This window comes from Triticum dicoccoides, chromosome 6B (genome assembly GCF_002162155.2).
Source record: "Triticum dicoccoides isolate Atlit2015 ecotype Zavitan chromosome 6B, WEW_v2.0, whole genome shotgun sequence".
NCBI classification, from domain to species: Eukaryota; Viridiplantae; Streptophyta; class Magnoliopsida; order Poales; family Poaceae; genus Triticum; species Triticum dicoccoides.
In genome coordinates, this window is record NC_041391.1 from 80945850 (window position 1) to 80967152 (window position 21303).

Sequence of the window (21303 nt, forward strand, 5' to 3'; positions counted from 1 at the left end):
CTGCAGCTAAGCCCCCGAGTGGGAGGTTTGCTCTCCACTCGGTAGGATTTTCAAAAACTTAGGCGAGCACTGGGCTGCAGCTAAGCCCCCGAGTGGGAGGTTTGCTCTCCACTCGGTAGGATTTTCAAAAACTTAGGCGAGCACTGGGCTGCAGCTAAGCCCCCGAGTGGGAGGTTTGCTCTCCACTCGGTAAGATTTTCAAAAACTTACGCGAGCACTGGGTTGCAGCTAAGCCTCCGAGTGGGAGGTTTGCTCTCCACTCGGTAGGATTTTGTGGTGTACCTCTAAAGGAGAAGGTAGCAGTCGACCTGCGCTTCGTCCTCCTTGCGGGTCGCACATTGTATTTGTGCCGTAGCTCGGAAGGAGAAGGTAGCAGTCGACCTGCGCTTCGTCCTCCTTGCGAGGTGCACGTTGTATTTGTGGCGTAGCTCGGAAGGAGAAGGTAGCAGTCAACCTGCGCTTTATCCTCCTTGCGGAGCGCATGTTGTATTTGTGGCGTAGCTCAGAAGGAGAAGGTAGAGTCGACCTGCGCTTCGTCCTCCTTGCGGAGCGCATGTTGTATTTGTACTTAGGCAAACACTTGGCTGCAGCTAAGCCCCCGAGTGGAAGGCTGGCTCACCACTCGGCAGGATTTTGTTTAAACTTAGGCGAGTACTTGGACTGCAGCTAAGCCTCCGAGTGGAAGGCTGGCTTACCACTCGGTAGGAATTTGTTTAAACTTAGGCGAGTACTTGGACTGCAGCTAAGCCTCCGAGTGGAAGGCTGGCTTACCACTCGGTAGGATTCTGTTTAAACTTAGGCAAAACGGATTCACAGCTAAGCCTCCGAGTGGAAGGTTGGTTTACCACTCGGGAGGATTTTGCTTAAACTTAGGCAAAATGGATTCGCAGCTAAGCCTCCGAGTGGGAAGCTGGCTCACCACTCGGTAAGGATTTCGTTTAAACTTAGGCAAAACCGATTCGCAGCTAAGCCACCCACTGGGGGACTGCTTTATGTGAACAAGAGTAACAACAATCACTGGGAAAATTATAAAACTCTTGCCTTTGATAAATAAATGATAGAAGTACTTTTATTACAACTCATCTCAGTGAATACATAAGTATAAAAGGGGCGGAGCAGATCCGCATTCCAAGCTCGTGGCTCGTCAATCTGGCGATCGACGTTGTAAAGACAGTATGCTCCGTTGTGGAGAACTTTGGTAACAATGAAGGGGCCTTCCCAAGTAGGGGCGAGTTTGTGTGGCTTCTGTTGGTCCACTCGGAGAACCAAGTCTCCTTCTTGGAAGGCTCGACTCTTCACATTTCTGGCGTAGAATCGGCGCAAGTCTTGCTGATAGATGGTCGATCGGATCATGGCCATCTCTCTTTCTTTTTCCAGAAGGTTGACTGCGTCCTACTGGGCTTGTTCTGCTTCGACTTCAGAGTAGAGCTCGACTCATATTGCATTGTGAAGCAGGTCACTTGGCAGAACCGCTTCGGCTCCGTAGACCAGAAAGAATGAAGTTCTCCCAGTCGACCGATTTGGAGTAGTCCTCAATCCCCAAAGAACTGATGGAAGTTCGTCGACCCACGCGCCTGCTGCGTGCTTGAGGTCACGCATCAACCGGGGTTTCAGTCCTTTGAGAATTAGGCCGTTTGCTCTTTCTGCTTGTCCATTCGACTAGGGGTGGGCGACTGAAGCGTAGTCGACTCGTGTGCCTTGAGAAGCGCAGAAGGCTTTGAATTGATCAGAATGGAAGTTTGACCCATTATCAGTGATGATGCTATGCGGAAGCTGATGGCAGTGTCAGCATCAAGATTTTTAATGGGCTTGGCTTCGATCCATTTGGTGAACTTGTCGACTGCCACCAGTACATGGGTGAAGCCGCTCCTGCCAGTTCTCAGTGGTCCAACCATATCTAACCCCCAAACAATGAAAGGCCAGACGATTGGGATGGTCTTCAAGGCTGAGGAGGGTTTGTGTGACATGTTGGAGTAGAACTGACATCCTTCGCACTTGTCGACTATCTCTTTCGCCATTTCATTTGCTCTGGGCCAGTAAAAACCCGATCGGTATGCTTTAGCCACAATGGTCCGAGAGGATGCATGATGCCATAGGTCCCCGAGTGGATGTCATTGAGAATCTTTCGACCCTCTTCCGGTGTTATGCATTTTTGGCTGACTCCAGTCGCGCTTTCTCTGTACAACTGTCCCCTCATGACAGTAAAGGCCTTGGATCGACGGACGATCTGCCGAGCCTCTTCTTCATTCTCTGGGAGCTCTTTTCTTAGAATATACGCGATGTAAGGCATTGTCCAGTCGGGGGTGATAAACAGAACTTCCATGATTAAGTCGACCACAGCTGGGACCTCGACTTCAGTTGGATCCGTGGCACGTTTTGGCTGCGGGGCTTCTTCAGTGAAAGGATCCTCTTGAACCGACGGTGCGTGAACATGCTCCAAAAACAAGCCACTGGGAATGGCTTCTCTTTTGGAACCTATCTTCACCAAGTCATCAGCTGCTTGATTTTTCAGTCGGGGGACGTGATGGATCTCTAATCCCTTGAATTTCTTCTCCATCTTTCTGACTGCATTGCAGTAACCAGTCATGGCAGGGCTTCTGACGTCCCACTCCTTCATCACTTGGTTAACCACTAAATCTGAGTCGCCATAGACCATGAGGCGACGGACACCGAGTGAGATGGCCATACGCAACCCATACAAAATTGCTTCGTATTCTGCTTCGTTGTTGGAGGAATCAAAGTGAATCTGGAGTACATATCTGAGCTTATCTCCTCGGGGGGAAACCAACACTACCCCGGCACCGGAACCATTCAGCATTTTAGAGCCATCAAAGAAAATAGTCCAATGCTCTGAGTGAACTTGAGTCGGTAACTGCTGTTCAGTCCACTCGGCGAGGAAATCTGCTATTGCTTGGGACTTGATAGCTTTCTTTGCCTAAAATCTGATATCTAGGGGAAGGAGTTCAATCGCCCATTTTGTCACTCGACCAGTTGCATCTCTGTTGTGCAGAATCTCTGATAAGGGGGCGTCGCTGAAGACTGTGATGGTATGGTCAGAGAAGTAGTGAGCAAATTCTTCGTGGTCATATAAATCCTATATACGAGCTTCTGATAATGAGGGTATCTTTGCTTTGATGGGGTCAGGACTTCAGAAATGTAATATACTGGGCGCTGAACTTTGAAGGCTTTCCCTTCATCTTCCCGCTCGACCGTAAGTACTGTACAGATGACTAGTCCTGTGGCTGCAATGTCAAGCAGCAAAAGCTCTTTGCTGATCGGGGCAGCAAGCACCGGCTGGGTGGAAAGCAGGGTTTTCAACTCTGCAAATGCTGCATCAGCTTTAGGAGTCCACTCGAACTTATCTGACTTCTTCATCAGTCAGTACAGAGGCAATGCCTTCTCACCGAGACGAGAGATGAATCGACTTAAAGCGGCCAAGCAACCAGTAAGCTTCTGAACATCGTGCACCCGCACAGGTCGTTTCATTCGGAGTATAGTGCCCACTTTCTCTAGGTTTGCATCGATTCCTCGTTCGGAAACGAGAAATCGAGCAGCTTCCCGCCAGGAACTCCGAATGTGCACTTGGATGGATTAAGCTTGATATCATACCTCCTGAGGTTGGCAAATGTTTCAGCAAGGTCAGTCAGCAGGTCGGAACCTTTCCATGACTTGACCACAATGTCATCCATGTATGCTTCCACATTCTGACTGATTTGAGTGAGCAAACACTTCTGAATCATCCTCATGAACGTGGCTCCAGCATTCTTGAGGCCGAATGGCATGGTGACATAACAGAAGCACCCGAATGGGGTGATGAAAGCTGTTTTGATCTCATCGGGTCCAACCAGACGGATCAGATGGTACCCGGAATAGGCGTCCAAGAAAGACAGTCGCTCACATCCCGCAGTCGAGTCGAAGATTTGGTCGATGCGGGGGAGAGGAAAATGATCTTTCGGGAAGGCCCGATTGATATGTTTGAAGTCAATGCACATGCGAAGTGACTTGTCCTTCTTGGGGACCATGACAACATTGGTGAGCCACTCGGAGTGGTAAATCTCTCGGATAAACTTGGCTGCCAAGAGCCGAGCCACCTCTTCGCCAATAGCCTTCCTTTTCTGGACGGCGGACCGTCGCAGATGTTCCTTGACAGGTTTTGCCTTTGAATCGACTCGCAGACGGTGCTCAGCCAGCCCCCAGGGTACACCTGGCATGTCAGAAGGTTTCCATGCAAAGATGTCCTAGTTCTCACGGAGGAACTGGATGAGCGCTTCTTCCTATTTGGGGTCGAGTGTTGTGGAGATATTAGTCGGAGCAGCGTTGGGGTCGGTCGGGTGGATGTGAAATGGTTTTGTCTCACCGGACGACTGAAACGCTGATTCTGTAGCAGGCTTCTTGGCTCGCAACAAACCACTCGGGTCTCCATTTCTCTGGTGTTCCTGCCACTCTTCTGCCACCACTTGAGCATCGACGATCTTTGAGCCTTTCTGGAAGCACTCTTCCGCTTTCTAGCGATTACCAGTAACAGTGATCACGCCTTTAGGGCCAGGCATCTTCAATTTGAGGTACACGTGACATGGTCGAGCCATAAAACGTGCATAAGCCGACCTGCCCAAAATAGCGTGGTAGGCACTCTAGAAATCTACAACCTCAAATGTCAACTTTTCTTTGCGAAAGTTCTTGGAATCACCAAAGACCACATCGAGAGCAATTTGGCCGAGTGATGCATACTTCTTGCTAGGAATGACTCCTTAGAAACTCATGTTGCTTGTGCTGAGTCTGGACATCGGAATGCCCATCCTTTCCAGCGTCTTTGCATACAGTATGTTTAAACTACTGCCACCATCCATCAACACTTTAGTCAGTCGAGTACCTTCGACGACTGGGTCGACCACCAGAGCCTGCCTCCCAGGGGTGGCTATGTGCGTCGGGTGATCTGACTGGTCGAATATGATGGCCGTCTGAGACCACTTCAGATAATTGGGTGTCGCTGGAGCGGCCATATTCACCTCTCGGTTTATAACTTTAAGCTGGTTCTTGCTCTCAACGTCAGCAAAAATCACCAGGGTGGAATTGACTTGAGGATATTCTTCGTCACTATCCTCCTTGCCCTCAACTTTGTCCGACTCTTTTTCCTTATCCTTGGACTGTTTCCCTTGGAACTGCTGTATCAGGAGTCGACACTGCCGAGTGGTATGCTTTGGGTAAATGAAATTACCCTCTTCATCTTTCTTCGTGTGTATGTGACACGGCAAATCCATCACGTCATTTCCTTCTTTATCCTTCACTTTCTTGGGGTTGCAAGGCCCCTTGGGCTTTCCTTTGAACTTTCCATGAGTCACGGCTAAGGCTTCTCCAGGAGTAGCTGGCTCGGCTTTCCGCTTTTGCTTCCGACTGGAGTTCCCTCCTCCAGTTTTCCGGGCGACTGACTTGTGCTTGCCGCTCCGGAGCCGATCCTCTTCCTCACCATTGGCATATTTGGTGGCTATCTCCATCATTCGACTCAGAGACATGTCTCCGGTTCGACCGAATTTCAGGCTTAGCTCTCTGTACTTAACGTCTTCCTTGAAGGCGCAGACTGCCTGGTGATCAGATACATTCTTTACTGTGTGATGCAATGTGATCCATCTCTGGATGTAATCTCTCAAAGTCTCATTTGACTTCTGCACACAAGATTGCAGCTCTGTCAGTCCTGCTGGTCGCTTGCATGTTCCTTCGAACGTTCTGACAAACACTCAGGAGAGGTCTTCCCACGTGTAAATGCTGATGGGTGTCTACTGATTCAGCCATGCCCTGGCTGATCCCTCCAACATAAGATGCAGATGTTTCATGGCCACCTCGTCATTTCCGCCGCCGATCTGGACAGCCACTCGGTAGTCCTCAAGCCAAGTATCGGGCTTAGACTCACCGTTGAACTTACTGACTCCAGTCGCCAACCTGAAGTTGGGAGGAATCACTGCGGCTCTGATGGCTCTGCTGAAACACTCTGGTCCGGAGACATGCACTCGACTGCTGGTGGGACGTCTCTGTCATGACCCTTTCTGTGAGCTCTATTCCGGTCGACCAGACCTTGAACGATGATGGATCTTGCATCAAAGCCTAGTTCCGTGGGGTCGACTGGAATTCTTCGCCCGCCACTGTGCTGGCGTCTATCATCCTACTGTCGAGGTACATAGTATCCATCCCTAGGGGGAGGGGTGGGCACTCGACGTCGATCATCGCGATCGAATCGGTGATCATACTACTCACGGTTCCTGTACTGATCGTGCCGGTCTCCATGCCCTTCACGCCTTGGGGGAGATCTGGGGCTATGAGCCGATTGGACCGTATTCACAGCCACGGATTTGCTGGGAATCCTGTTCTGCGACTATGATACAGCTGAATTTTGATCCCCTGCTGCCCGGAGCAAATCTCCGATCTGCATCAAGCCTCTGCCAGCCTCTGACTGGGAAGGCTGAATTGATTCTGCTATACGGGCTGCAGCTGCTAAATTCTGAATCGGAGTTCGATATACCTGAGTCGGAGGTGGAAAGAGCTGACGTCGACTGGAGTCCGGGATCCGTTGCCGCGCACACTCGTCGAGTGCTCGCTGAAGGTTCTCCAGTCGAGTGCGCTCGGCCAGGTTAGCCAAGCGCGTGTCCTCTAAGGCGCGAGCCTCAGGGGTTTCTCCAACGATAGGAGTGTGAAGCGCATCCATGTTCTGGCGGTGAAATTCTTCCCTCTGCAGCGAATTGAGGGGCTCGGGGAGGTATTTTTCGTGGGCGTGCGACGGATCACCTTCGCCGTCGCCTCCCTCGACACCGGGAAAGCCGGGGGGACCGTGTGGTCCATTAACCATCAGGACCTCCACCGCTGGATCACTATTGTCGCACTCGGATGCAGTCTCTGCGGAGCCAGTCGATAGGTCGAACAGGCCGTAGAGAGATTCGTCGGGCTCGATTGCCGCGACTTGGGAGTTGGTCGACTGGCGAGCCACCGCGTGCCTCACCCACCGCTGAAGCCTCGACCGACCGGAGCGCTTGCGCCGATGGGAAGCGGGGAGGGAGGATGACACAAAAACCGGTCGATATTGGGTCGATGGTTGCCGCAGGAGGACACCGCGGACGCACGCGCGAAAGTGCGTCGCTCCGTGGACTGGGAGCGCGTCGACGTCGAGCGGAGCCTCCTGAAGCCAGGCAGAGTCGTCGGCGACGAACGTGAGCGCGCCGAGATGGATCTCGCGGCCCTCAACCAAAACTCTGCCTGAAACCATGATGAAGGAGATCGGAAAAATTTGTAACTTCTCCAATAAGTCGCTAAGACACCTGCCCCATGGTGGGCGCCAACTGTCGTGGTTCTAAGTCTGACAGTAGTGTAGGGGGTACTAAAGGAGAGGCAAGATCCTAGCTATGGAGTAGTTGTACACGCAAGAGTTTTATGAGTTCAGGCCCTTCTCAGAGGAAGTAACAACCCTACGTCTCGGTGCCCGGAGGCGGTCGACTGGATTATATGCGTGTGAGTTACAGGGGTGCGAACCCTTCTGCCTGTGGAGGGGGGTGGCTTATATAGAGTGCGCCAGGACCCCAGCCAGCCCAAGTAGCGGGGGGTTCAATGTACATAAAGACCTGGCGTTACTGGTAACGTCTTACATAAAGTGATATCATGGCCATAAAGACTATTTAATAACAGACCGTTTGGATGCAGAGTGACCCTAGATCTCTTGGCGGTCGAGTGAGTCTTCATGGTCGAGTGTCTTCGAGTCCGTCGAGTGGAATCCTTCTGGGTCGACTGAAAGACAGTTTCTTCTAGAGATGTCCTTGTGGAGGGTATCTTGGACAGGTCCATGACCCTACCCTAGGTACATGGCTTCATCACCGCGCTACTAGTAAGTACTGGGTTGTTTAGCAGCCCTCGAATCCCCATCTCCTCGTCCAAATCACTCCTCTCCCCCATCCCTCACCTCCTCTCTCTCTCCATGGCGCTCCTGCACATGCGCGTCTCCTCCTCCACCGCAACAGTTGGCCTCGCGCCGCGACATCTCCCTCAAATCCGGCGACCTCCTCTTCCACCGTAGCCCCTCCTTCCTCCTCCTCCTCCTCCGTTTCCCCTCCTTCTTCCTCCTCCTCCTTCTCCTCCTCTGCTGCTGGAAGGATAGGAAGATCCAGCAGACCGCCGCCCATTACGATGGCCAGATCTCTGATGGACGCAACCCGCGTCATCTAGGGTTTCGGCTCCAACTCCGGCGGCCACTGGTGAGTTGCTGCACCTACTCCTCTCTATCTCTCTCTTCCTCTTCTAATCCTTATCTCTTTTTTTGTAGCAGCAGCAAACCAGAGGTGTGGAGAAGAGTTGGATGGGGAAGCACCATCTCCATGGACGACTTCATCCCCTCAAGGATCAGCATCAGCAATGGATGAAGAGCACGATGACGCCTAGCAGCAACAGCCATGGCTGGAATTTTTTTTATTTCCTAATTATTTAGCAGTAGCAAGGGTCCAGAACCACGCTACTACTCTTTAGTAGTAGCGCGGGTGGTATCCACGCTATTACTAATGGACGTAGTAGTAGCGCGGGTGGCACCCGTGTGTTGGGGAACTTAGTAATTTCAAAAAAATTCCTACGCACACGCAAGATCATGGTGATGCATAGCAACAAGCGGGGAGAGTGTGTCTGCGTACCCTCGTAGACCGAAAGCTGAAGCGTTAGAACAACGCGGTTGATGTAGTCGTACGTCTTCACGGCCCGACCGATCAAGCACCAAAACTATGGCACGTCCGAGTTCTAGCACACGTTCAGCTCGATGACGCCCCTCGAACTCTGATCCAGCCGAGTGTCGAGGGAGAGTTCCGTCAGCACGACGGTGTGGTGACGATCTTCATGTTCTACCATCGTAGGGCTTCGCCTAAGCACCGCTACAATATTATCGAGGATGACTATGGTGGAGGGGGGCACCGCACACGGCTAAGAGATCCAAGGGATCAATTGTTGTTGTGCCTAGAGGTGCCCTCCTGCCCCCGTATATAAAGGAGCAAGGAGGAGGGGGTGCGCCAAGGGGAGTCCTACTCCCACCGGAAGTAGGACTCCCTCCTTCTTTGTTGGAGTAGGAGAAGGGGAAAGAGGGGGAGAGGAAGAAGGAAGAGGGGGCTGCGCCCCTTGTCTAATTCGGACCAGAAGGGGGGCTCAGACCTCCTTCCTTTTGGTCTCTCTCCTGTATTCCCGTATGGCCCAATAAGGCCCATATACTCCCCGGCAAATTCACGTAACTCTCCGATACTCCGAAAAATACCCGAATCACTCGGAACCTTTCCGAAGTCCAAATATAGTCGTCCAATATATCGATCTTTACATCTTGACCATTTCGAGACTCCTCGTCATGTCCCCGATCTCATCCGGGGCTCCGAACTCCTTCAGTACATAAAAACACATAAACTAATAATATAACTGTCATAGAAACCTTAAGTGTCCGGACCCTACGGGTTCGAAAACTATGTAGACATGACCGAGACACGTTTCCGGTCAATAACCAATAGCGGAACCTGGATGCTCGTATTGGCTCCTACATATTCTACGAAGATCTTTATCGGTCAAACCGCATAACAGCATACGTTGTTCCCTTTGTCAACATCTCGATCGTCGGTATCTCCATACGTAGTTCAATCTCGTTACTAGCAAGTCTCTTTACTCATTCTGTAATACATGATCCCGCAACTAACTCATTAGTTGCAATGCTTGCAAGGCTTAAGTGATGTGTATTACCGAGAGGGCCCAGAGATACCTCCCGGACAATCGGAGTGACAAATCCTAATCTCGAAATACGTGAACCCAATATGTACCTTCGGAGACACCTATAGAGCACCTTTATAATCACCCAGTTACGTTGTGACGTTTGGTAGCACATAAAGTGTTCCTCTGGTAAACGGGAGTTGCATAATCTCATAGTCATAGGAACATGTATAAGTCATGAAGAAAGCAACAACAACATACTAAACGATCAAGTGCTAAGCTAACGGAATGGGTCAAGTCAACCACATCATTCTCCTAATGATGTGATCCTGTTAATCAAATTAAAACACTTTGTCCATGGCTAGGAAACATAACCATCTTTGATTAATGAGCTAGTCAAGTAGAGGCATACGAGTGACACTCTGTTTGTCTATGTATTCACACATGTATTATGTTTCCAGTTAATTCAATTCTAGCATGAATAATAAACATTTATCACGATATAAGGAAATAAATAATAACTTTATTATTACCTCTAGGGCATATTTCCTTCAGTCTCCCACTTGCACTAGAGTCAATAATCTAGTTCACATCACCATGTGATTCAACACCAATATTCACATATGTATGTGATTAACACACATAGTTCACATCGTCATGTGACCAACACCCAAATGGTTTACTAGAGTCAATAATCTAGTTCACATCGCTATGTGATTAACACCCAAAGAGTACTAAGGTATGATCATGTTTTGCTCATGAGAGAAGTTTAGTCAATGGGTCTGTCATATTCAGAGCCGTATGTATTTTGCAAATATTCTATGTCTTCAATGCTCTGCATAGAGCTACTCTAGCTAATTGCTCCCACTTTCAATATGTATCCAGATTGAGACTTAGAGTCATCTGGATCAGTGTCAAAACTTGCATAGACGTAACCCTTTACGACGAACCTCTTGTCACCTCCTTAATAGAGAAACATATCCTTATTCCACTAAGGATAATTTTGACCAACGTCCAGTGATCTACTCTTAGATCACTATTGTACTTCCTTGCCAAACCAGGGCAGAGTATACAATAGGTCTGGTCCATAGCATGGCATACTTTTATAGAACCTATGACTGATGCATAGGGAATGACTTTCATTCTCTTTCTATTTTCTGCCGTGGTCGGGATTTGAGTCTTACTCAATTTCATACCTTTGCAACTCAAGCAAGAACTCTTTCTTTGACTGTTCCATTTTGAACTACTTCAAAATCTTGTCAAGGTATGTACTCATTGAAAATCTTATCAAGCGTCTTGATCTATTTATATAGATCTTGATGCTCAATGTGTAAGCAGCTTTACCGAGGTCCTTCTTTGAAAACCTCCTTTCAAACACTTCTTTATGCTTTCCAGAAACTTCTACATCATTTCCGGTCAACAATATGTCATTCACATATACTTATCAGAAAGGCTGTAGTGCTCCCACTCACTTTCTTGTAAATACAGGCCTTTCCAAAAGTATGTATAAAACCATATGCTTTGATCAACTCATCAAAGCGTATATTCCAACTCCGAGATACTTGCACCAGTCCATCGATGGATCGCTGGAGCTTGCACATTTGTTAGCACCTTTCGGATCGACAAAACCTTCTGGTTGCATCATATACAACTCTAAATCCATTAAGGAATGCAGTTTTGACATCCATTTGTCAGATCTCATAAAATGTGGCAATTGCTAACAGGATTCGGACAGACTTAAGCATCGATACGAGTGAGAAAATCTCATCGTCTTCAACACCTTGAACTTGTCGAAAAACCTTTCGCAACAAGTCAAGCTTAGTAGATAGTAACACTACTATCAGTGTCTGTCTTCCTCTTGGAGATCCATTTATTTAACATGGCTTGCTGATCATCGAGCAAGTCAACCAAAGTCTATACTTTGTTCTCATACATGGATCCTATCTCAGATTTTATGGCCTTAAGTCATTTCGCGGAATCTGGGCTCATCATCACTTCCTCATAGTTTGTAGGTTCATCATGGTCTAGTAACATGAATTTCAGAACAGGATTACCGTACCACTCTGGTGTGGATCTTACTCTGGAAGACCTACGAGGTTCTGTAGTAACTTAATGTGAAGTTTCACGATCATCATCATTAGCTTCCTCACTAATTGGTGTAGGAATCACTCGAACTGATTTCTGTGATGAACTACTTTCCAATTAGGGAGTAGGTATAGTTACCTCATCAAGTTCTACTTTCCTCCCACTCACTTCTTTCGAGGGAAACTCCTTCTCTAGAAAGGATCCATTTTAGCAATGAATATCTTGCCTTTGGATCTGTGATCGAAGGTGTACCCAACAGTTTTCTTTGGGTATTCTATGAAGATGCACTTCTCCGATTTAGGTTCGAGCTTATTAGGTTGAAACTTTTTCACATAAGCATTGCAGCCCCAAACTTTAAGAAGCGACAACTTTGGTTTCTTGCCAAACCACAGTTCATAAGGCGTCGTCTCAACGGATTTTGATGGTGACCTATTTAAAGTGAATGCAACTGACTCTAATGCATAACCCCAAAACGATAGTGGTAAACCGATAAGAGACATCATAGCTCGCACAATACGACATTCGGACACACCATAACGTTTGTGGTGTTCAAGGTTGCATGAGTTTGTGAAACTATTCCACATTATTTTAACTGAAGGCCAAACTCGTAACTCAAATATTCATCTCCATGATCAGATCGCAGAAACTTTATTTTCTTGTTACGATGATTTTCCACTTCACTCTGAAATCATTTGAACCTTTCAACTATTTCAGAGATATGTTTCATCAAGTAGATATTCCCATATCTGCTCAAATCATCTGTGAAGGTCAGAAAATAACGATACTCGCCACGAGCCTTAATACTCATTGGTCTGCATACATCAGTATGTATTATTTACAACAAGTCAGTATCTCGTTCCATTGTTCCGAAGAACGGAGTTTTAGTCATCTTTCTCGAAAGGCACGGTTCGCAAGCATCAAATGATTCATAATCAAGTGATTCCAAAAACCCATCAGCATGGGGTTTCTTCATGCGCTTTATACCGACATGACCCAAACGGCGGTGCCACAAATAAGTTGCACTATCATAATTAACTTTGCATCTTTTGGCATCATTATTATGAATATGTGTATTACTACGATCAAGATTCAATAAACCGTCAACATTGGGTGTATTACCATAGAAGGTTTTATTCATGTAAACAAAATAACAATTTATTCTACGTTTTAGATGAATAATCGTATCGCAAGAAACATGATCTAATCATATTATGCTCAACGCAAACACCAAATAACATTTATTTAGGTTCTACACTAATCTCGAAAGTATAGGGAGTGTACGATGCTGATCATATCAATCTTGGAACCACTTCCAACACACATCATCACTTCACCCTCAACTAGTTTCTGTTTATTCTGTAACCCCCTTTTCGAGTTACTAATCTTAGCAACCGAACAAGTATCAAATACTCAGGGGCTACTATAAACACTAGTAAGGTACACAGCAATAACCTGTATATCAAATATACCCTTGTTTACTTTGCCATCCTTCTTATCCACCAAATATTCAGGGCATTTCCGCTTCTAGTGACCATTTCCTTTGCAGTATGATCACTCAGTTTTAGGCTTTGGTCCAGCTTTGGGCTTCTTCACGGGAGTGACAACTTGCTTGCCATTCTACTTGAAGTTTCGTTTCTTTTCCTTTGCCCTTTTCATGAAACTAGTGGTCTTATCAATCATCAACACTTGATGCTCTTTTCTTGATTTCTACCTTCATCGATTTCAGCATCATGAAGAGCTCGAGAATCATTTTCGTCATCCCTTGCATTATAGTTCATCATGAAGTTCCAGTAACTTGGTGATGGTGATCAGAGAACTCTGCCAATCACTATCTTATCTGGAAGATTAACTCCCACTTGATTCAAGCGATTGTAGTACTCAGACAATCTAAGTACTTGCTCACTAGCTGAGCAATTCTCCTCCATCTTTTAGCTATAGAACTTGTTGGAGACTTCATATCTCTCAACTCGGGTATTTCCTTGAAATATTAACTTCAACTCCTAGAACATCTCATATGGTCCATGACGTTCAAAACGTCTTTGAAGTCCCGATTCTAAGCCGTTAAGCATGGTACACTAAACTATCAAGTAGTCATCATATTGAGCTAGCCAAACGTTCATAACGTCTGCATCTGCTCCTGCAATAGGTCTATCACCTAGCGGTGCATAAAGGACATAATTCTTATGTGCGGCAATGAGGATAAACCTTAGATCACGGACCAAGTCTGCATCATTGCTACTAACATCTTTCAACATAGTTTTCTCTAGGAACACATATAAAAACATAGGGAAGCAAAAACATAGGGAAGCAACAATGCGAGCTATTGATCTACAACATAATTGGCAAAATAATACCAGGACTAAGTTCATGATAAATTTAAGTTGAATTAATCATATTACTTAAGAACTCCCACTTAGATAGACATCCCTCTAATCATCTAAGTGATCACGTGATCCAAATCAACTAAACCATAACCGATCATCATGTGAAATGGAGTAGTTTTCAATGGTGAACATCACTATGTTGATCATATCTACTATATGATTCACGCTCGACCTTTCGGTCTCAGTGCTCTGAGGCCATATCTGTATATGCTAGGCTCGTCAAGTTTAACCTGAGTATTCTGCGTGTGCAAAAACTGGCTTGCACCCGGTGTAGATGGACGTAGAGCTTATCACACCCGATCATCACGTGGTGTCTGGGCACGACGAACTTTGGCAACGGTGCATACTCAGGGAGAACACTTTTATCTTGAAATTTAGTGAGAGATCATCTTATAATGCTACCGTCAATCAAAGCAAGATAAGATGCATAAAGGATAAACAACACATGCAATCAATATAAGTGATATGGCCATCATCATCTTGTGCTTGTGATCTTCATCTCCGAAGCACCATCATGATCACCATTGTCACCAGCGCGACACCTTGATCTCCATCGTAGCATCGTTGTCGTTTCGCCACCTATTGCTTCTAGGACTATCGCTACTGCTTAGTGAAAAAGTAAAGCAATTATAGGGCGATTGCATTGCATACAATAAAGCGACAACCATATGGCTCCTGCCAGTTGCCGATAACTCGGTTACAAAACATGATCATCTCATACAATAATATATTGCATCACGTCTTGACCATATCACATCACAACATGCCCGGCAAAAACAAGTTAGACATCCTCTACATTGTTGTTGCAAGTTTTACGTGGCTGCTACAGGCTGAGCAAGAACCGTTCTTACCTACACATCAAAACCACAACGATAGTTCGTCAAGTTAGTGTTGTTTTAACCTGTTCAAGGACCGGGAGTAGCCACACTCGGTTCAACTAAAGTTGGAGAAACTGACACCCGCCAGCCACCTGTGTGCAAAGCACGTTGGTAGAACCAGTCTCGCGTAAGCGTACGCGTAATGTCGGTCCGGGCCGCTTCATCCAAAAATACCACCGAACCAAAGTATGACATGCTGGTAAGCAGTATGACTTGTATCGCCCACAACTCACTTGTGTTCTACTCGTGCATATAACATCAACGCATAAAACCTAGGCTCGGATGCCACTGTTGGGGAACGTAGTAATTTCAAAAAAATTCCTACGCACACGCAAGATCATGGTGATGCATAGCAACGAGCGGGGAGAGTGTGTCCACATAACCTCGTAGACCGAAAGCGGAAGCGTTAGAACAACGCGGTTGATGTAGTCGTACGTCTTCACGGCCCGACCGATCAAGCACCGAAACTACGGCACCTCCGAGTTCTAGCACACGTTCAGCTCGATGACGTACCTCGAACTCCGATCCAGCCGAGTGTCGAGGGAGAGTTCCGTCAGCACGACGGCGTGGTGACGATCTTGATGTTCTACCGTCGCAGGGCTTCGCCTAAGCACCGTTACAGTATTATCGAGAAGGACTATGGTGGTGGGGGGCACCGCACACGGCTAAGAGATCCAAGGGATCAATTGTTGTTGTGCCTAGAGGTGCCCCCCTGTCCCCATATATAAAGGAGCAAGGGGGGAGGGGGCGGCCGGCCTAGGAGGGGGCGCGCCAAGGGGAGTCCTACTCCCACCGGAAGTAGGACTCCCTCCTTCCTTGTTGGAGTAGGAGAAGGGGAAAGAGGGGGAGAGGAAGAAGGAAAAGGGGGCTGCGCCCCTTGTCCAATTCGGACCAGAAGGGGGGCGCAGGCCTCCTCCCGTTTGGTCTCTCTCCTCTATTCCTGTATGGCCAATAAGGCCCATATACTCCCGGGCGAATTCCCATAACTCACCGGTACTCCGAAAAATATCCGAATCACTCGGAACCTTTCCGAAGTCCGAATATAGTCGTTCAATATATCGATCTTTACGTCTCGACCATTTCGAGACTCCTCGTCATGTCCCCGATCTCATCCGGGACTCCGAACTCCTTCGGTACATCAAAACACATAAACTCATAATATAATTGTCATCGAAACCTTAAGCGTGCGGACACTACGGGTTCGAGAACTATGTAGACATGACCGAGACACGTTTCCGGTCAATAACCAATAGCGGAACCTGGATGCTCATATTGGCTCCTACATATTCTACGAAGATCTTTATCGGTCAAACCGCATAACAACATACGTTGTTCCCTTTGTCATCGGTATGTTACTTGCCCGAGATTCGATCGTCGGTATCTCAATACCTAGTTCAATCTCGTTACCGGCAAGTCTCTTTACTCATTCCGTAATACATCATCCCGCAACTAACTCATTAGTTGCAATGCTTGCAAGGCTTAAGTGATGTGTATTACCGAGAGGGCCCAGAGATACCTCTCCGACAATCGGAGTGACAAATCCTAATCTCGAAATACGCCAACCCAACATGTACCTTCGGAGACACCTGTAGAGCACCTTTACAATCACCCAGTTATGTTGTAACGTTTGGTAGCACACAAAGTGTTCCTCCGGTAAACGGGAGTTGCATAATCTCATAGTCATAGGAACATGTATAAGTCATGAAGAAAGCAACAGCAACATACTAAATGATCAAGTGCTAAGCTAACGGAATGGGTCAAGTCAATCACATCATTCTCCTAATGATGTGATCCCGTTAATCAAATTACAACTCTTTGTCCATGGCTAGGAAACATAACCATCTTTGATTAATGAGCTAGTCAAGTAGAGGCATACTAGTGACACTCTGTTTGTCTATGTATTCACACATGTATTATGTTTCCGGTTAATACAAGTCTAGCATGAATAATAAACATTTATCAGGATATAAGGAAATAAATAATAACTTTATTATTGCCTCTAGGGCATATTTCCTTCACCGTGCTACTACTACCTATTAGTTGTAGCGGCGTATCAGTAGCGCGAGCACCCGCGCTACTAATATACCTAAAACCCGCGCTGCTGCTAGGCTTTTCCCTAGTAGTGTCGACTAGCTAAGTGGAATTTGTTATGCTGGCATAAAAGTCGGTGGGGGGGGGGGGTCTTGGAATCTAAGATCTTGAGATTAAAAACATCGCCCTTCTCAGTAAATGAGTTTACAAACTGCTCATAGAGAACGGCGTATGACAGGAAATCATCTGTAACAAGTATGTCGGTTGCAAAGATATTTCTCAAATCCATTGAAAACCTGATGATTCGCATTTTTGGTATGGCGTGATGAATGCCAAGGAATTCCTTTTCCAAGTTGGCACTTTCTCGGTCACAGATGGCTCTCAGGTTACATTCTAGGAGGATACCTAGCTGGGCGGCACCCCACTTATGGTGCAATGCCCTAGCTTGTATATGATTGTTAGACAAAAGTTTGCCATCATCGTCTAGGTTATGGGACAAGAAAATCCTAATATTTCTTTTCGTAAAGACCTATTAGGGCCTTGCCTTGCGGTGTGGAATGAATTGCTCACGTGTCTGGAGCCCATTCAGCTATCAAACGAACCAGACAAGTTTCGGTGGAACTTGTATAAGAACGGAAGGTTTTCTGTCAAGTCCTTGTATGACGCAATTGCCCATACCGATATTCTGGTTAATAGCAATAAATTGTGGAAGCTCAAAATTCCTCTTTGAGTGAAGATATTCATTTGGCTTCTAAACAGAGGTGTGATCTTAAATAGGGATAACATGGCACGCCGCAATTGGAAAGATATCAAGACATGTGTGTTTTGCCGAGTCTATTAAACATTTATTTTGAGTGTAAGTTTGCTCGTGCAATGTGGGCCATAGTTCAAGTGGCTTCAAATCTTTAGCCCCCGCATAGTGGAATACGTTCGGCCATTGGTTGCGGGGTATTGACAAACAATTTTCTGCACATATTCTTATGGGGGCGGTTGCCTTATATTGGGCACTATGGCTTACCAGAAATGATGTTGTTTTTAATAATAAATATGTTTCATTAGGCTATTCATGCATGTATGCGATGACTCCGTACTGGTCTATCCTACAGAGGCTGGAGGGCAGAGAATTTTTTATGATGGCTTCTACCCGGCTGGAGCATACGGCGAGGGAGGTTTTCTCCCTTCATGGATGGCGATGTAATCTAATGGTAGGATCTACCCGACCTTAGGCTAGACTTTTTATTATTGTTGTAAAACGATCTTTTAGTTTTAGTTGTGTTGGATGTGTTGGTTGTATGCATCATTCTATGCAGAGGCCAGACGTTCTTTTAATGTGGTTGTATCACCTTGATGTATCAATTGAATGAAAGTACTCTCAATATTGAGTGTTTAGATACAAGAAAAATATCATAGTACTCTCAATATTGTATTTTTTGGAGTCTTCGTAAAAGAACTTAAGACTTCTTCTTGTTCTAAAACGAAGAAAAACATGATTGTGTCAACATCTCACACATCTCACATGCATTTGTTTCATATCGTGCATCTCTTCTAGGCTTGGTTCGTCAGGCCCATTAGGACATGTGTAGTGGTTGATAAGGCAGTTTTATCTTAAGCCTGCCACACAAATACGTGGGTGGGTCGCACAGCTAATTGCTTTGCAAGGGAGGATTGGTGTGCAGGAACTTTGTAAAACTTGGTTTTGTATTCCGCTGGAGTTTATTTGCGCAGGTTTGGACTTGGATCGTGCCAAGATGAATGAGTAAAACGCAACCTCTTCAAGCTCAAAACAGAAAAAAGAAGAAAGAACAAGACCAGAAAAGTCCATAAGCTACCAGTACCTGTATCAGATACAGTTGTGTTGATGGAGATGCAGCCACCGGGGATGGAGTAGTTGCCGGTTGTTCCTGGCGGACACTGGCATGTGAAGGATCCTTCCGTGTTGATACATTCACCGTAGCAAGGGTATGTCTGTGGCAACTTGCACTCGTTGTCATGTACGTGTAAGGTTCATAACACAAAAGCAACAACATAAGCTACCTAGCACTAATTGGTCAATCAGTACAACTAATAATGAAATGTACTGGGCCACTTGCCTTTGCACCCGTCGGTGAGGTATGGATTTCCATGGTAACCTCGACTGCAGCGGCACACATAGCTTCCTCTTCGTGTTCCCTTTATGGGCTCGCTGTGGTTGCTCTTGCAGACGCTGCTGATGGGATGGCCAACAACCTCCCACCTCAGAGTAACAGGCACTGCCATTGCCTCCTTTGACATGGGGTGATCTATCTGTAGCAAATCCTTTGAGATGGAGATGTTGTCGTACCACCCCTTCTCAGCGATAAACACACGCACGGGGAATCGCTCCAGGTCCGCGCTACGGTTCCAACCGAACCATCTGAGCTGCACGTCATACTTGGACGTGCCGGTGCTGCTGATGCTGTACGCTTCGCCCTCGTCGTAGCCAGCCGGCGTGACGATATCCGTGTGGCAGCAGCCTGTGCCGCCGGAGCATCGCTGGGTCAGGCTGCTTTCATCCTCTGCTGCTTGTGGCGCCAGGTCTTCTTTGCAGAGCGAGGTGCAGCTGGCCAAGATGACGTTGCCATTCTTGACTGTGGCTTGCACGTTGCAGCCCGTCAGGATGAGCTCGTTCTGGTAGCTCGCCAGCGTGTATGGGCCGTGGCGCCTAAGGCCTCGGCTGAATGTGCTGTTGCCGTTGCCATGGGCATCAATGCTGATTTTTACGTCGCCGTTACGTTGAACGTCCAGTAAAGGGATCTCAGCGTTGTCGGAGATCCGGAGAACTTGGATGATGCCGTCGGCGTCGAGCAGCAGCCATGGCTTTGAGCCGGTGGTGCTGCAGATGAGACTGAACCCCGGCAGGTAGCAGCTGGCGTCGGGGCCAATGCCGAACGGGTATGGCACCTTCACGCCACCGCAGGACGTGACGCAGTTGAGCATCCCGATCGGATCACTTGCTGCTGCTGCTGCTCGTCCAACGGAACTGAACACCAGCATCAGCAGTAGAGCCGTTGACGCTATGGCTAAAGCCGAGATGGTGTTGTGCGCCATTGCTATGAATGGATGCTTGAACTGTGGCTGGAGCCCTAGCTTATAAAAGCTAGCCTGGCTAGCCATAGATTCATGCATGCTGGCGCCAGTTGTTGTACGTACGCGGATCCAGCAGTTTCACATGGAAAAGATGCAACCACCAGTGATGCCGAATTACCGAGTCGACCAAGTCAATCCATTTCCATGGCAGCTGTTCGCAGGCTGCTGCTTGTTGCCGAACTTCAAAGGGCTGGCGTCTGCTCCAAACCGTGTGAGATTCCTTCTTTCGAGGAGATGATGAGAACAAGCCATTTCGGTCCAGCCAGAGGAAGACACGTGTATTTGAGCATCATAAGTTTCCACCGATAGCCGAATTAACTCGCGTGAAAGAAATGTTAACGCTGGTCGTCTCAGTCGTCTTAACAATAAGGCCACCTTCAAAGTTTAGTCCCACCTCACATATAGACAAGCAACAAGACCTGTTTAAATATAAATAGTGGGATAGTCCAGATGCAGTAAGCTTTGGTATTCATTACACTCTTGTTAAGGAGATGGACTATTGTTTTATAATGTAAAAAATGTCCGCCTAGTTTAATAAATGTTTATTTCCATTGAAAATGTACAATGTGTATATGGAATATATTACCGTGTATTCAAAACATGTATTTTTTTAAATGTACATCATGTATTAAAAAACATGTCTTATGGTGTCTCAGAAAAGTATTTTACATGTGCTCTTAAAATATACATTGTGTACTAACATAGATCAACTTGCTCAATTTAACACTATCATTACTAAGAATAGTAGAGGAATTACCTCAAAAAGTAGATGGCACCTCAAGATGTTTCTTCCTTTGGTAAACAGTATTCTCGGCCAAAATCTTTACTTTGTCATGATTTCTCGTATTAGGCTTCTGAACCCAGACAGGGGATCCATTTCTTGTGAGAGGTTGCTGGCGTAGTTTTAAGCTTTTTATCAAACTCATCCTCTAGAGACACCATGAGGGATCTTTTGCAATTTTAAGAAGTCATCATTTCCACGGCTTCATGAGGTACCGTATCCATGTCTTCCCCACAATATCAATATTTTCATCATCAGACTGAACCACATCCACTAAATTAAGAAAACTAACACATTAATCCATGTTTTTTAGTTGGACCCCTCCCAAACTCAAATTCAG

At 46.7% G+C, this 21303-nt stretch overlaps 1 pseudogene; it reads right to left on the reverse strand.

Moving 5' to 3' along the window:
• LOC119320789 overlaps positions 1–20143 on the reverse strand; it is a 142913-nt pseudogene extending 122770 nt beyond the window's left edge.
• Positions 20144–21303: the final 1160 nt, after the last annotated feature.